Source organism: Delphinus delphis, chromosome 12, assembly GCF_949987515.2.
Source record: "Delphinus delphis chromosome 12, mDelDel1.2, whole genome shotgun sequence".
In the NCBI taxonomy this organism is placed as follows: Eukaryota; Metazoa; Chordata; class Mammalia; order Artiodactyla; family Delphinidae; genus Delphinus; species Delphinus delphis.
This window is the reverse complement of record NC_082694.2, coordinates 10604584-10621039: the sequence shown is the minus strand read 5'-3', so window position 1 is coordinate 10621039 and position 16456 is coordinate 10604584. Positions and strand designations below refer to the sequence as shown.

General features: G+C 47.6%; 1 protein-coding gene across 6 annotated transcripts in view; it reads right to left on the bottom strand.

The window, feature by feature from the left end:
- NEURL3 (neuralized E3 ubiquitin protein ligase 3) overlaps nt 1-16456 on the bottom strand; it is a 79080-nt gene that overhangs the window by 22054 nt on the left and 40570 nt on the right. The window lies entirely within an intron of this gene.

The window sequence follows — 16456 nt, the reverse complement described above, 5'->3', positions numbered from 1 at the left end:
CCTCAGTGACACAGATGCAAACAGGCCGTTCACCCCAGAGGTCATCCCAAGAGCAGGTGAGAAGATGCAGGCCAGCATGGGAAAACAAATGAAGGCAGCAAAGGGATCAAACCACAGGGAATGAGAGCGAATACTATCAAGGGTTTGCAGGATTGTGGCAAAACTGGTGGAAGTGGAAGTGGGTGCAGCCTCTTTGGAGGACAACTGGGCAGTAGATATTTCATAATAGAAACGCACACACCCTCCAACTCAACAGTGACATTTCTAGATCTTTAGAGACACACTCAGATGCACAGAGAAGCTTGTACAGAAGATTCTTTGCTTGAAATATCCGAATAGCTAAATGTCTGTCTACCATTGGTGAAGCTGTTAAATAAACATCCGTATCATGTACTAACACGCAGCAGCTCAAATGAACATCCTGAGGTGGAAAGAGCTCCAAGACATACTGTTACGTGAAAAAAAAAAATTGTAAAAAAGTGTAGTTTATGTAAAAAAACAAAACATAAACAATATATTTTTGTATATATGAATATGTTATGGGTTGAATTGTGTCCTAAAAGAGATGTTGATCTCCCCCAGTACCTGTTATTGTGACCTGCTTTGGAAAGAGGGTCTTTGCATCTTAACCATCAAGTTAAGGTGAAGCCGTTAAGGTGGGCCCTAATCCGATGTGACTGGTGTCCTTACAGAAAGAGGACCACCTCACACCCATTAGGATCGCTACTATCCAAAAAAATAGAGAAGATAAGTTCTGGCGAGGATGTGGAGAAGCTGGAACCCTAGGCACTGCTAGTGGGAATGGAAAACCGTGCAGCCGCCGTGGAAAACAGTATGGTGGTTCCTCAAAAAGTTAAAAATAGAACTATCGTAGGATCCAGCCATCCCACTTCTGGGTATGTACCCCAACGAATTAAAAGCAAGGTCTTGACGAGATATTTGCACATCCATGTTCACTGCAGCATTATTCACAATAGCCCAAAGGTGGAAGCAACCCAAATGTCCATCTGGGATGGCCACACTGAAAGTTATCTTGGTGCAGAATGCAGGGAATTTCCTGGGCAAGCCCTGGCTCTGCCTCCAGCTCATTCTGTGACGTGGGCAAGTCACTTCCTGTGGCTCTGACCCTCAGCTCTTCATCTGTAAACACTGGGGTTGAATGGACCTCTTCCAACGGGCCTGATTTTCATCTATTGAAAACAATGGCCCCAGTGTACCAGCCAGGCAAAAGCATGCCTTTCGTGCCTCAGACTCATTCAGCCTCAGGAACTGCGGGGCCCAGGGTGGCCCAGGGACACTGGTGTCAGACCGGTGACGTCAGCATCCACAACTGGCTGAAAGGACCTGTGCCCTCCAGGCTCAAGTTATAACTAAACGGTTATCTGAAAGGACACTGTGATGCTGGAATGAAGGTCCCTCCTCTGCTTTCCTGCATACGATGCAGTCAGCCTTGTGCCCAGCGCCCACCAGGCAGGCCCTGCCCTCAGGGGTCCTGCCCCTGTGCCCCTCTGCTCAGTTGATCCAGGCTGGCCCCTCCCACAGGGCACTGAGTCGGTGGGGCTCCTAGCTAGGCTGGCAATGGCCTTAACTTGGCCTCCTACAGTCCAGCCTCCTTCTGCTTTGTCCTGTCCTCTTGTTCTCAAGGATGACTCCATATGTCTGAATCCTGCTGTCCCTGGTTTCCAACTGGCCACTCTGCCCTGGAGTGCATGCAGACCTCTGGAGCCCAGAGCCTGTGCTCAGGGCCTGCGTGAGCCAGTGGATGGGGTCAGAGGGCCAAGGAGGGGCTCCTCCCAAGAACTCGGGGCAGCCTTGGAGAAGGCGGTGTTGGGAAAATATAATAAAAAGTGAAAGCTTCTCCCAACCCGTAACACTCCACAAAGGTAGAAGAAAAAGAAAAACAGTTTTATTATAGAATAAGCATTAAGCCAGTGAAGGAAATCAGAACGTCAGTCCAAAATAAGACTTTTGACATAAAAATAATTTGGAGCTGAAGGCAATGAAGAGACATCAAATGCAGAAAAGCTGTCTCTATCCCCCCTTTTACCTAAAGGCAGGTCATAAATTCTCCTTTTACTGGAGACAGACGCTTATCAGCCCAGAGGTGGTACCAGAGGAATCTGCAAGCAAACCTCACTCCATTATTTCCTCCCATATGTTTACCTTCCCACAGTTTGGAAGGCTTTCCTTTGTCCTGTCACAAGTTGATTGTTCTTTGTTGAAGATGCTCTATAACCCAGAGTTCTATGCCACCACTCTGAGTTACTCTTCACGTGGGTTTCTCCCCCTGTGCGGGCTAATACACTGTTTTTCTTTGTTAATCTGTTTTTTTTTAATAAACTTATTTATTTCAGTTATTTATTTTTGGCTGTGTTGGGTCTTCATTGCTTTGCATGGGCTTTCTCTAGTGGTGGCAAGTAGGGGCTACTCTTCATTGTGGTGCGCAGGCTTCTCATTGCGTTGGCGTCTCTTGCTGCGGAGCACGGGCTCTAGGTGTGTGGGCTTCAGTAGTTATGGCTCATGGGCTCTAGAGCACAGGCTCAGTAGTTGTGGCGCACAGGCTTTGTTGCTCCGCGGCACGTGGGATCTTCCTGGACCAGGGCTTGAACCCATGTCCCCATGTCCCCTGCATTGGCAGACAGATTCTCAACCACTGCGCCACCAAGGAAGCCCTAATCTGTCTTTTTTATTAAAAAGTCCCAGCTGAAGAGTGGTGTTGGGAAAGCTGGACAGCTGCATGTAAATCAATGAAGTTAGAACACTCCCTCACACCATACACAAAAATAAGCTCAAAATGGCTTAAAGACTTAAATATAAGACATGACACCATAAAACTCCTAGAAGAGAACATAGGCAAAACATTCTCTGACATAAATCACACCAATGTTTTCTTAGGTCAGTCTCCCAAGGCAAAAGAAGTAAAAGCAAAAGTAAACAAATGGGACCTAATCAAAAGCAAAAATAAACAAGTGCGACCTAATCAAACTTACAAGCTTTTGCACAGCAACGGAAACCATAAACAAAATGAAAAGACAACCTATGGAATAGGAGAAAATATTTGCAAATGATGTGACCAACAAGGGATTAATTTCCAAAATAAACAGCTCATACAACTCAATAACAAAAAAACAAACAACCCAATCAAAAAATGGGCAGAAGGGACTTCCCTGGTAGTCCAGTGGTTAAGAATCTGCCTTCCAATGCAGGGAACGTGGGTTTGACCCCTGATCAGGGAATTAAGATCCCACAGGCTGTGGGGCAACTAAGCCCACACACTGCAGCTACTGAGCCCACATGCTCTAGAGCCTGCGTGCCACAGTAGAAAGACCATGCACCACAACTAGAGAAGCCCATGTGCCGCAACTAAGACCCAACACAGCCAAATAAATAAATAAAAGAAATATTTTTAAAAAATTGGGCAGCAGACCTAAAGAGATATTTCTCCAAAGATGACATACAGATGGCCAACAGGCACATGAAAAGATGCTCACCATCACTAATTATTAGAGAAATGCAAATCAAAATTACAATGAGGTATCACCTCACACCAGTCAGAATGGCCATCATTAAAAAGTCTACAAATAATACATGCTGGAGAGGGTGTAGAGAAAAGGGAACCCTCTTACACTGTTGGAAGGAATGTAAATTGGTGCAGCCACTATCGAAAACGGTACAGAGGTTCCTCAAAAAACTAAAAATAGAGTTGCCATATGATACAGCAATCCCACTCCTGGGCAAATATGCAGACAAAACTATAATCTGAAAAGATACATGCACCCCAATGTTCACAGCAGCGCTATTCACAATAGCCAAGACATGGAAACAACCTAAACGTCCATCGATGGAGGAATGGATAAAGAGGATGTGGTATATACACATACAATGGAATACTGCTCAGCCATTAAAAAGAATGAAATAATGCTATTTGCGGCAACAATGGATGCAACTAGAGATTGTCATACTAAGTGAAGTAAGTCAGAAAGAGAAAGACAAATACCATATGATATCGCATATATGTGGAATCTAAAATACAACACAAACGAACATATCTATGAAACAGAAACAGACTCACAAATATAGAGAATAGACTTGTAGTTGCCAAGGGGGAGGAGAACTGGGGGAGGGAAGGATTCAGAGTGTGGGATTAACAGATGCAAACTATTATAAATAGGATAAACAACAACAATGTCCTACTGTATAGCACAGGGAACTAGATTCAATATTCTGTGATAAACCATAATGGAAAAAATATGGAAAATAATATAGATGTATAACTGAATCACTTTGCTGTACAGCAGAAATTAAACACAACATTGTAAATCGACTATACTTCAATAAAAGTTTTTTTAAAAATGAGCCTTAATATCAAAAGTACGCTGGTGCAAAACTAGAATTTAGTCTTCTCTGTCAGAATGACATTTTCTTGGATTATTGGTCTGCTCTTAATAAGAGATTGTAAACGATCTTTTCTTTACCTTTCGAGTAATGTGCCTATGACACCAAGATCTTATGTCTTTTCCGAATAACTTCCCATGCTTTATGCTAGTCTTTTTCATGTACTCAATTATTAAAGAGAACCGAGACTTCTCACTTTTAAAAGAGCTAAGGGTTTTTACATTTTTGACGATGTTGTCTTCCCAAATAAAATTCTAAATGAAGTTTTTTGGCCTTGAACTAACTTTGGGATTTCGCGGAGGGTTCCTGGAAAATCTCAAAGGCTTTGCTCCTTCACCTTGTTAAGAGAGAGCTGTTAAACTAATTAGGTTTGTTTGACACGTTAAATTGCATGAAAAGGCATTTATTAAATAAGAAGAGATGCTTTAAGCTTTCCTAGGTTATATTTGTACGTGCAAACATTATTAATATAACTATTTCAGAAGTTGTATAAAGTTCACAGAAATTTAATACCCTGCCAGCCACATGATATGTCCTGGTATAATGCTGATTACTTTTATTGTGTGTCACAGAAACAACCAAATTTTCTTGTCAAATAAACTCTTTATCAGGTATTTAGAAGCTGACGGGATCAAGAAACTGCTAAGCCAGAATCAAGCAGAACAAGAGTTGATTACATGGGACGGAATAAGCTGATCAAGGATGATTAGGGTTATTGTTTTGGAACATTGCTGGTTCTTTAAAGTTCTATTTTTCAGACATAAGGAATCCCTCTCACTTAGGCTATCTATAACTTAGAACAGTTTAGTAGCTTATACTGTTGTTTTTTTTTTGGTTGCATCAGGTCTTAGTTGCAACAGGCAGACTCCTTGGTTGCAGCACATGAGCTCCTTAGTTGCAGCAGGCAGGCTCCTTAGTTGTGCCATGTGAACTCTTAGTTGTGGCACACATGTGGGATCTAGCTCCCGGACCAGGGATCAAACCCGGGCCCCCTGCATTGGGAGCTCAGAGTCTTAACCACTGTGCCACCAGGGAAGTCCTAGCTTATACTTTTGTTAACAGAAATAAAACACTTATCTTTTCTCCCTACCTGATCCCTCCAGACTTTAGAAACTCTTATTGAACATTCTTCTTTCCATGGCAATATAATTATTTGTATAAGTTCAATAAGAATCTGTTCTCTTTTTTATGTATATAGTTATCTTTATTAATGAATATATTAGAAACTGACATGGATCTAGCTTCTCATGGGCATTTGCTTTCCACTCGTTAGAAAAATCCACTGCTGGGGACTTTCCCTGGGGGTCCAGTGGTTAAGACTTGACCTTCCAGTGCAGGGGGTGCGGGTTTGATCCCTGGTTGGGGAGCTAAGATCCCACATGCCTCGTGGCCAAAAAACCAAAATCATAAAACAGAAGCAATATTGTAACAAATTCAATGAAGACTTTAAAAGAAATGGCCCACATGAAAAAAATCTTAAAAAAAAAAAATCCATCGTTTATTTGAGAATGGTTTAAAAAAAAGGCAATATCTTAGTGTCATTATGACAAGTCTTCACCTCATAGGAAATGTGAAAGAGTCCCTGGGCACCCCAGTCATGAGACTATACTGTCTTAGCAGACCTGCCCACCCTCAAGTGTCTTCTGGAATTTCTTATAAATTTCAATGGGCACCTGGGCAACAGAACATTCTATTACTCTGCTGGTTTTTAAGGTGCAGTTCCAGGGTTAAATACTGTGCCCATACTTAACATTTTCAAGCTGTCCAGGCTTATCTTCCAAAAAGAGTGTATTACTATTACCAACTCTCCCTGCCAAATAGAGGACCCGAAAGCATTAAATGTTAAACTGCAAAGAAGTCAGGTGAGGCCCCTCTTCTCTCCCCAAATCAAGTTATTTAGAATCCCAAGCGAATGCAAGCACTGCAAACGCAGGGCAATAGTCTTTCCTGAAAAGCTGTTCTCCTTTTAACGGGACATAACTGGAAACACTGGTTAAAGAACCAGGGTTTTGAGTGGAGTGTCGTATTTCAGAATGGTGCATAGAATCACATATGACCAGACAGTTCTAAGGAACCAAGGCTGACTGTGGAGCCAAGGCTTACAAAGGCCTCTTAGAAAAACGGGCTTGATGCCTTGTTTACAGGTGAGTAAGGAAGGTCCCTTCCCGAGGGGCCCAGGAACCTCAGGATACCTTGGGGACTTGAGAAGAGAGGATTACATCCAAATCTATAGGTACTGCAAGGGAAATCGGCTGGAGAGTTCCTAGACTGGCTTCCTAGCCACCAGAGGGTTTTAAAAGTCTAACCTGAGATTCCTTATGAAAAGTTCCAGCAAAGCAAACTCAAAACTGCTTATGTGGCCAATTATCCTTCTTGCTGCACGTATGTAAACAATGAAGCCAAGTCTAACGAGACCAGGCTCATCGGGTAAAGAAGGATCTAAAGGGGTAACCGTAGAGGAATTTTTACGTTTTAATGCAGGGGTCACCAACCCCCGGGCCACGGACTAGTAGCGGTCCGTGGCCTGTTAGGAACCGAGCCACACAGAAGGAGGTGAATGGCAGCGGGCGAGCCAGCAAAGCTTCATCTGTATTTACAGCTGCTCCCCATCGCGCACATTATAGCCTGAACTCCTCCTCCTGTCAGATCAGCGGCCGCATTAGATTCTCATAGGAGCGCGAACCCTACTGTGAACTGCGCATGTGAGAAATCTAGGTTGCGCGCTCCTTATGAGAATCTAATGCTCGGTGATCTGAGGTGGAGCTGAGGCGGTGATGCTAGCGCTGGGGAGCGGCTGCAAATACAGGTTATCATTAGCAGAGAGGTTTGACTGCACAGAGACCATAATAAATCAATTGCTTGCAGACACGTATCAAAACCCTATCAGTGGGGGCTTCCCTGGTGGTGCAGTGGTTAAGAATCCGCCTGCCAATGCAGGGGACACGGGTTCTCGCCCTGGTCCAGGAAGATCCCACATGCCGCGGAGCAACTAAGCCCGTGAGCCACAACTACTGAGCCCATGCGCCTAGAGCCCGCGCTCTGCAACAAAGAGAAGCCACCGCAATGAGAAGCCTATGCACCGCAACGAAGAGTAGCCCCCGCTCGCCACTACTAGAGAAGGTCTGCACGCAGCAATGAAGACCCAATGCAGTCAAAAATAAAATAAATAAATTTTAAAAAAAGAAAATTATAAAAAAAAAAAAAACAAACCCTATCAGTGAGTGGCAAGTGGAAACAAGCTCAGGTCTCCCACTGATTCTGCCTTATGGTGAGTTGTATAATTATTTCATTATATATTACAATGTAATAATAATAGAAATAAAGTGCACAATAAATGTAATGCGCTTGAATCATCCTAAAACCATCCTCCCCCATCCCCCAGTCCGTGGAAAAATTGTCTTCCATGAAACCGGTCCCTGGTGTTAAAGAGGTTGGGGACCGCTGTTTTCATGGAAAACTAGAGCGCACCCTTGTGGATTCCACCTTGCACATTTTGCCAGTTCTAACCAAGTTCTTAATTTTTCTACTTTCCCCCAATATCCGGCTACAACTCTCCGAACTAACGTTTCCAATTTTTCTCCCACCCTCCTGACCTGGCATCACTGAGAACTAAAACTGCCCTTTTCCCGAAGCCCTGCGAGCCAGGCTGGATGGCTTGATAGAAACTTTAAAGAAACCACCTTCACGCCTGCTGCTGTGGGGGCCACTCAGAAACCTCACCACATCACCACTGCCATCACCAAGGTCAATCACATTGAAGACCAAGAAATTCGTTGGACTGCCACTCCCATCCTCGAGCCCAGCCTCTGGAAATCTCAACTGGCAACGGCCCATCCTTGACGGGTGATAAGCAGAGATGGGAGAGGCTCACCTCACACAACGCAGACCCAGATCCATTGGGCTCTCCCTGATGGGAGATTTCTGAGAGTGATTGAGGTTCAACCCTCAAATCTTGTAGTGGCCGGAACCCCGATCATCACCACACTCTCACCTTCATTTCCCTGCCGCCAAGAGAGGTCCTGTCAAAAACTGGCTGAAGCAGATTTCTATATAAACCCATGAGTTCAAGTTCCACAGACTTATATACTCGTGGGTGAGGGTCCCACCTGTGGCTGCAGTCTCACAGACGACGTACAACTGGCTGGTTGCCAGGCTTGATCACCCCGGTGGGCAGACTGGTGCTGCAACAGACACCCACAGGGGGCAGGTTGAACCAGCAATCCCTTTCTCTCTCTGTCTTTTCTGTTCCTCCTCCCTTTACTCCTCTCTTGGTCCGTGTACCTACACTCCCGTCCCTTTCATCCTGGAGACTCCTTGTTTGTGTCACTAACTCTGGGGTGGGAATTCCGTGACCCCCTTTGTCTTTATGCTAGGCTTCAACCCATCCACACCTCCCCAACTCGATTTCTTGTTAGCCCCCAGATTTATTTGTTAACATGGAAAACACTCAGGGAATCCCCAGAGATTCTCCTCTGTGTGGCATTCCTAACAGCTGGGGACAATTTAAATTAAAAAGGAATAGCTGATTTTCTTTTGCAACACAGCCTGGCCCCAATATGCCTTGGGTGACCAGGAGAAGTGGCCAGAGAATGAATCCCTTAACTTTATTTAATTAATTTATTTATTTAGGGCTGTGCTTGTGGCTTGCAGGATGTTAGGTCCCCGACCAGGGATTGAACCCAGGCCCCCTGCTCAGAGTGGAAGCTTGGACCGCCAGCGAAGTCCCCCAGATCCCTTCACTTTAACACCATTTCACAACTGGACCTATTTTATAAGCAGTCCCCCAAATGGGGAGAGGTCCCGTATGTGCAGGCCTTTATGAAGCTTTATCGAGACCCCAATCCTAGGGGTTTCTGTTGTGTGTGTGTAGCCTCTATTCCTGTGTCACCCCCAAAAGAGTCAGAGCCAGACCTCCTCACGGACCCCCCTCTTTCAACTGCCAACTACCCACTGGCACATTAAGCCTCCTTCTCAGGCCCCTGTTTCCTCCCCTCCACCATCATCTTCGGTCCCCGGGACCCCCAGCTTACCCTGTCAGCTCAGAAACCCCAAAATTGGAGCCCCCAGTGCTTTCCCCAGTGGGGCTCCGATCAGGTTCAAAGTGAGCACCCACTTCTGCCCCACAAGGCCTTTACCCCCTCCGGGAGGTAACTGATGAGAACAGAGGGATGACTAGAGTACATGTCCCCTTTTCGCTGGGGGACCTAGGAATCTGTAAGGAGGGGGTTGGGAGGGTCTCAGAGAACCCTGACGAGTTTAGGGATGAATTTATCAGTCTGGGGTTCTCCCTGACCTGGCAGGACATCATGGTTATTCTGGCCCACTGTTGCACCCTGGATGAAAAGGAGCGTGTACGGAAAAAGGCCGAGGAACACACAGAGAGCCTACTGGCTACCAATCCGCACCAGCAAATTTATCAAGCAGGTGGCGACGCGTTTCCAGATCATGACTCACACTGGGGCTAGGAAGATCACGTAGGCCAGGCCAGGATGAGACATGACATTACTTGTCTATCAGAAGGAATGAAAAGGCATATGGTGAAGCCTGTAAATTATGAGAAGGTCCAAGAAGTGACACAGGAAAAAAGATGAACACTTGATGGTCTTCCTGAGCTGGGTGACAGAGGCATTTAGGAAGGACGCCAGTATAGACCCTGAGTCTGCAGAAGGGAGGTGGCTATCGGCTGTGCATCTATCAGCTAGTCCGCTGCAGACACCAGGGCAAAATCACAAAAGCTTGAGGCTGGGCCCCAAACCCCACTGTCAACCTCGGCAGAGGAGGCCTTCAAGGTCTATAATCACCGAGACTTAACAGGAGGCCAAGAAGGAAAAGGGGCTACTAAAGAAAAGCAGAGCCTCGGGTCACCCTCGATGTGTCAGACAGGAGAAGTGAATTTCTTGTAGACACTGGAGCTGCCTGCTCTGCTCTGACTTGGCCGGCCGACCCCCTTTCCAACCAAGACTGTGCTGTGGCGGGAGTCGATGGACAGCCAAACGGAAGGCGATTTACATCCCCCCTTGCCTGCAGAGTCAGATCCATTATTTTTACTCACTCCTCTTTGTAAAGGCCAGAATGCCCTGTCACCCTCCTTGGAAGAGATCTGCTAAATAAATTAGGAGCTAGTATAGTCTTAGGACAGGGTGAAGTCCAAGAAGGTAGAGAATTCAAACAGAGAGTGCATCTACTAGTAGCCCCAGATGACCCACCTGCTGGTCATCAAAATATTCCCCAAGACATCCCCCAAGAAATTACAGAATAAGTAGATCCTGCAATTTGGGATAATTCAGTGCCAGGAAGGGCAAAACGTGTTCCCCCAGTAGAAATAAGATTAAGGCCTGGGGAAAGGTACACCTGAAAATGACAATATCCTTTAAAGCCTGAGGCTCTGAGGGGGATCCAACGCTACTCAGCAAATTCCTAGAACACAGACTCATTAGGCCCTGCCAATCCCCTCGCAACAGACCGATCCTCCCCGTTCGCAAGCCTAACGGGGAATATCAGCTGAAGCAAGACTTACAAGCAGCAAATGAGGCCGTCAGCCCTATTCACCCATTGGTACCAAGCCCATATACCCTCCTGGCCCAAACTGCAGACAGCACTCAGCAGTTCTCTCTGCTGGACCTCAAAGATGCGTTTTTCTGTATTTCCCCACATTCCGACTCTCAATACCTTTAAATAGAGGGACCCTGACACCCTGGAGGCTACCCAATATACTGGGACAGTGCTGCCACAGGGTTTTAGGGACAGGCCCCATCTTTTTGGAAACGTGTTAGCAAGGGAGCTGAGGGAACTGAGCCTTGAAAGGGAACTCTGCTATAATATGTTGATTTATTAAGCAGTGAGACAAAGAAAGATTCATATCAGAATACTGTTCAGGTCCTCAATTTTCTGACAGAAAGGGGATATAAAATCTCTCCAACCGAGGCTCAGATCTCACAGCAACGGGTTCAGCGTTTAGGAAGTATTTTGACCCCAGGGGCACGAGCCCTGGCCATAGATTGAAGAACAGCAATGGGTGCATTACCATCTCTAACCACAAGGAGGCAGCTCTGAGGCTTTCTCAGGATGGCTGGGTTCTGACATATCTGGATTCCAAATTATGGCCTTATAGTCAGACCCCTATATGAGGCTCTCAATGAAAAAGAAAGGGAGCCCCTTCTATGCAATAAGGACGACCAGCGGGCCTTTGAGACTCTAAAGACTGAGCTGAGCACAGCACCAGCAAGGGGGCTTCCACATTTGGACAAGCCCTTCACCCTGTATGTTCACGAGAGGTCAGGGACATCACTAGGAGTCCTGACCCGAAAGCTGGGACTGGATCAGAGACCAGTGGTTTACCTTTCATCACAGCTGAATTCAATAGCCCTGGGATGGCCAAGCTGCCTGCGGGCAGTAGAAGCCACAGCCCTGTTGGTTAATGAGTCTCCCAAGCTCACCCTGTGTTGACCCCTCATCAGGTACAATCTGCGCTGGAAGTCAAAGAACATCATTGGTTGACAGTGGGAAGGTTAACAAGATATCGGGCCCTCCTGATGGACACCCTGACACTACCTTAAAGGTGTGCCAAACGCTGAACCCAGCAACTCTGCTTCCAGGTGTCAGGAGTGCAGACTTACTGCATCAGGGTATAGAGACCAGAGAACAAACTTATTCCTGATCTTCTAGATGAGCCTCTTGACAGCCCTGAGGTCGGATGGTTTACTGATGGGAGCAGTTTTACAGAAACGGAAACCCAAAAGGTGGGGTATGCCTTAGTCTAGATGAAGTCATAGAAGCGGAGGGCCTGCCACCCCAGACATCGGCCCAGAGGGCCGAACTAATTGCAGAGATGACAGCTTTACAATTAGGGAAGGATAAGATATCAGGTATTTTTACTGACTCTAAATATGGGCTCCACATGCTCATGCTGCCATTTGGAAAGAAAGAGGAACGTTAACTGCTAAAAATTCTCCCATAGGGCTTCCCTGGTGGCGCAGTGGTTGAGAGTCCGCCTGCCGATGCAGGGGACACGGGTTCGTGCCCCGGTCCGGGAAGATCCCACATGCCGCGGAGCGGCTGGGCCCGTGAGCCATGGCCACTGAGCCTGCGTGTCCGGAGCTTGTGCTCCGCAACAGGAGAGGCCACAGCAGTGAGAGGCCCGCGTACCACAAAAAAAAAAAAAAAAAAAAAATTCTCCCATAAAACAAAGATTGAATTCTTGACTTTTCAAAGCAGGGCAGCTCCCGACCCAGCTGGCAGTAATACACTCTAGGGACTATCAGAGGGATGGAGCTCTTGTGAGCCACCGGAAGAGAAAAGGTGTTTGAACTGCAAAACAGGCAGCTTGACTGCAGAAGCCTGAGCAAATTATGGCCCTAGTGATTGGCCCCCCCGAACTCCCTAGCCTCCCCCAGTGTTCCCCATAGAACAAGAAAATGCTGAGAAATAGGGCTATGAGAAGGAAGCACAGCCTGGTATTAAAAGGATAACAAGGTTCTAACCACTGAGGCCCAACAATGGAAACTTGTTAAGAGCTTACATGATGCCACCCACTATGGGAGGGATGCACCATGGGACTTAATGCAAAAGGAAAGGGGCTCAGGGAAGGGGCTCAAAAGGACAGTAAAACAAGCAACGCTTGCCTGGGATTTGTGTGCCGGTAGTAACCCACAGGCCCATCCAATGCTCCCTTTGCTACTCAGGCCAGTTCAACGTCGAGGGACATACCTGGGGGAAGACTGGCAGTTCCTTCGCAAATAAACCCTGGGGACCAAGTTCTTCTTAAAACCTGGAAAAAAGGGGTCTCCTGAAGACCAACTGTTGCCAAAGTAGAAGGGCCCCTATAAAGCAATTTCAGCCCCTCTCAGGGAGCGAGCAAGGGCACCTGTTACTTGTTTTCACTCCCTCGTGCTGCAGCATGAATCGCATTAAAGCCTTAGGCTCAGCTCCTCGTCTGGCCTCATGGATTTCTATTGATTAACGAACCCAGGTCGGTAACATTTTGATAGATACACGGATGTCTCGCTCGCCTGGCCCTGGGCTCCTCCTCTGGGTCTTACAAGAGTGAGCACAGCTTCCTGCCTCACGGCTTGGCTCCCGGGAAGAAAATCCAAGGCGTTTGCACGGAGGTTGCAAACTGGCAACCCCCAGGCTGCTTCTGGCCCATGGACGTGTTTTGATAGGTCTGCACTAGCGCAAGCAGTGAATAAATTTGCCATTAAAAAATTGGAAGGTTTTCCATATAAACCTGGACTTCTAGCTTTTCTTTAAAAAAAAAAAAAAGATTTGGCAACACTGGGCCCTGATTCTGGCAACAAGTGTGTGGAGCTGAGCAGTGGCTGCCCTCAGGGTCCCCACAGTCCCCATCACCCCTGGCTCCCTACCTGACATCCCCACTCAGCTGCACTGCCCACTTGGCCCTTGTGGCACCCGAGTTTGCTGCTACAGCTGGGGCCCCGGTTAGGACAGCAGCACCCACGATCCTTGAGGATGTCCCCCTGGGCAGAGGTTTCTAAGCCCTGTGGCCTCCCTGTCAGGCCACCCTGCCTGCCCAGCACTGAAGCCTGGCCCTGGCCAGAGGGTGGCAGTGCAGTGTATGGAATGGCATTCTGGGCTGAGGCCCATGGCCAAGGGTTCTCCACCTCTGTCCCTGGCTGGCAGTGGCCCAGGGCAGGCTCATTCTCACCCAGGGTGCAGCTTCCCCTCAGGTGAGGAATACTCACTGTTGGATTTTCCGAATCAGCTCTGAGGTATAATTGACATACAGTTCACTGCATATATTTATATCAATCAATTTGACCAATTCTGCCATACATATACGCCTGTAAAACTATTACCACCATCAAGATCATGAACATGGCAATTACTCTCCAAAGTTCCCTTCTGCCTCTCCTCACCCCTCACAGGTTTGTTTCCATTTTTTAGAAATTTTTGTCTGTTTTCTTTCACTTGCTGTTATTAGAGATTCATCCCTGTGGTTGCTTTTTTTTTTTCTTTTTGATACGCGGGCCTCTCACTGTCGTGGCCTCTCCCGTTGCGGAGCACAGGCTCCGGACGCACAGGCTCAGTGGCCATGGCTCACGGGCCCAGCCGCTCCGCGGCATGTGGGATCTTCCCGGACCGGGGCACGAACCCGCGTCCCCTGCACCGACAGGTGGACTCTCAACCACTGCGCCACCAGGGAAGCCCTGGTTGCTTTTATAATAGTTTTATTTATTTATTTTTGCCCAGTATCATTCCCATGTGTGGATATACCTTAATGTGTCTACCTGTTCACCTGTAGATGGACCTGTGAGTTATTTCCAATTTGGGGCAATTACAAATGAAGCTGCTATGAGTATTCGTGCACAAGTCTCCGTGTGGGCATCTGCTTTCCTTCTCTGGAGTAAACAGTGAGGAGTGGAACGGCTGGACCTGACGTATGTCACTTTTAAACAAAACGCCAAACTGGTTCTGGTTCAAGATGGCCGCGTGGGAGGATCCTGAACTCACCCCCTCCCGTAGAAACACTGAATCTGCAGCCATATAGGGAACATTTTCTTCTGAGAGAAACCCAACTCCTACACATCGGATAAATGAGAAAAAAATTCCCTTGGAAGCCGGCAGGAAAGGCTGAGACGCAATCTTGTGATTACCCCGCTTCCTACACCGTAACCCACGAGCAGGAGGTCAAAACCCAGAGCTTGGGCTTCCCTGGTGGCGCAGTGGTTGAGAGTCCGCCTGCCGATGCAGGGGACACGGGTTTGTGCCCCGGTCCGGGAAGATCCCACATGCCGCGGAGCGGCTGGGCCCGTGAGCCATGGACGCTGAGCCTGCGCGTCCGGAGCCTGTGCTCCGCAGCGGGAGAGGCCACAACAGTGAGAGGCCCGCGTACCGCAAAAAACAAAAACAAAAACAGAGCTTCTCCCTGAGGAGCGAAGGGCTTGAACCTCACACCTGGTGCCCCAACTTTTACGACCTGCCCCTGAGAGACAAGCCCCCCAAACATCTAGCTTTAAAAGCCCACGGGACTTATATCACAAGCCCTGCACGGTTATAGCAAACAGAGAAACGGTTCTGAAAGGGAGCATGTGGACTCACCAGCACTGAGGAGCAGAGCAGAGGCAGCGACTGAAAAGCGCCCAGACTTGCTGTGAAAGAGTCTTATCTGCTGGTCTTTAAAGCTTTGGCCTGAGGGGGCAGGCATCTAATTTAACACACCTGGGGCCAACAGAAACACTCTGCGAAGACCGAGGCAGGTGGGCGCCATCTCTGCGCTCTCCCGCTGCCTCTCTCCAGGTGACTCGCAGCTCCCGGAAAGGAGCCGGTATCCTTGTCTGGAGCCCTGGTCTTTGCAGCTTCTGCCCAGGGGCTGCCCCTTGACTGCCTGGCTCTAGCGGCCAGTAAGGCCACATCTTTTGTTTTCCGTTTCTCAGGGGTTACTGTCTTTCATTGTCTGCTGTCCAACATCTTGAAAAACCATTCTTTTTTTTTTTTTTTTTTTGCGGTATGCGGGCCTCTCCCTGCTGTGGCCTCTCCCATTGCGGAGCACAGGCTCCGGACACGCAGGCTCAGCGGCCATGGCTCACAGGCCCAGCCGCTCCGCGGCACGTGGGATCTTCCTGGACCGGGTCACAAACCTGTGTCCCCTGCATCGGCAGGCGGACTCTCAACCACTGCGCCACTAGGGAAGCCCCCCATTCTTTTATATATTGTGTCTCTTTTTCTTTTCAGTTGTTTCATCCAGGAGGGTAATCTAATCTAGTTCCTGTGACTCTTGGAAGCATGTAAGTCTCCACTGATTGGTTTTAATCAAGTCAACTAGACTTGCAAAGAAATGAGTTCAGGTACAGATGACTAGTCCTGTTGGTCATGGAAGCCTCCTGTGCTGGAAAACATGCCTCCGAAGCCTCCTTTTGCTCCCATCTCCAGTCACTGCCTCCTTGAAGTTCAATTTCAAGGGCTCAGTGATGTCAGTGTTTGAAATTCAGAAACGAATCTGCATAATAGCTAACAACAGCTAACCGTGGTTTGGCTTCATTCCGTTACCGACCTGGGTCCTCGGACTCTTTAATCAATAGAAATTGATGAGGCCAGACGAGGA